Below are 1,077 nucleotides of genomic sequence, written 5' to 3'. Positions count from 1 at the left end.
AACTTTGTTTTTACTATGTTTATATGTTTACTGTATTTGGCACAGCAGAAGTGTGATCAACATTTTCCTTCCATATAAAAATATGCCCATCTCTTTTCATATGACTATAGAACAGAGAAGATCTAGGGTGCTGATCTCAGTATGGTGGAGGCCACAGCTCAGCGATTCAGTGTGTCATTTTTGACAAAGTACAAAATGAAGAGGACCACATTTCTGAGTCCTTCTAGAGCCTTGAGTGGGATCCCACACAGGAGAAGAAAGTGAAGCCACACAGGAGATTACTTGAACTTAGAATACTCTGCTTTCTGCCCCTAATTTCCACTCCTCCCAAGTTTCCCCCGTCTCTGCCCGCCTCCCTTGGTGGCTTTCCTTCCTCAGTGTCTATGTTTCTAACAGATGTTCTATGCTATTCCCCTGACTTCTCAGGCAATGCCATGACCCACGTTTCCCACATTTCTCTGCTAAGCTCTAGATCCAGCTCTATAGTTGGAACCTTTCATTCTAGGTCACAGAAGCTTCCGTAGAGAATAGCCCAGAGCTGAACTCCTCATCTTCCTGTTGACGTCCAAGGAATAACACTGCGTGGATGGCGGCTTAAATGAGACCCAGAGGAAGCCTCTTCCAAGGTCCCTGTCCTTAATGCGCCCTTCCTACTTCAATCAGCCAGAATTGCTGCAGAGAAACTTACACAGTACTTCACATGGTCACATTTAAAAGCACATTACAGTGCAAATGGATATCACTTAGAAGGCTGGCATTATCTAAGGTCTCTGCAAATCCCCTAGTGTGCTCTTATCCCCGCAAAAAATAATGAATGTTTGCAGGAGAAACATCATTTCTCTAAGGCTGACCTAAACCGGAAGTCCTATATAGTCTTACTTCCAAGGTTTACAATTGATGTTACCTATATAAATGAATATAGCTTGGATCAGGCTGAGTAATTAAGTTAGAATCCCTGAATTCCACATTGCATCTAGCACTCCAGAGTCACATGTGGGTTTACATTCTTGTATTCTGTGGGTTGGAACTGTGAGTCTAACATCAGGAACTTCTGACACCTACGCGCTCAGAAGAAAT

This window comes from Peromyscus californicus, unplaced genomic scaffold (assembly GCF_007827085.1).
Source record: "Peromyscus californicus insignis strain IS unplaced genomic scaffold, ASM782708v3 Scaffold_23__1_contigs__length_62951481, whole genome shotgun sequence".
In the NCBI taxonomy this organism is placed as follows: domain Eukaryota; kingdom Metazoa; phylum Chordata; class Mammalia; order Rodentia; family Cricetidae; genus Peromyscus; species Peromyscus californicus.
This window is presented reverse-complemented; position numbering follows the sequence as displayed.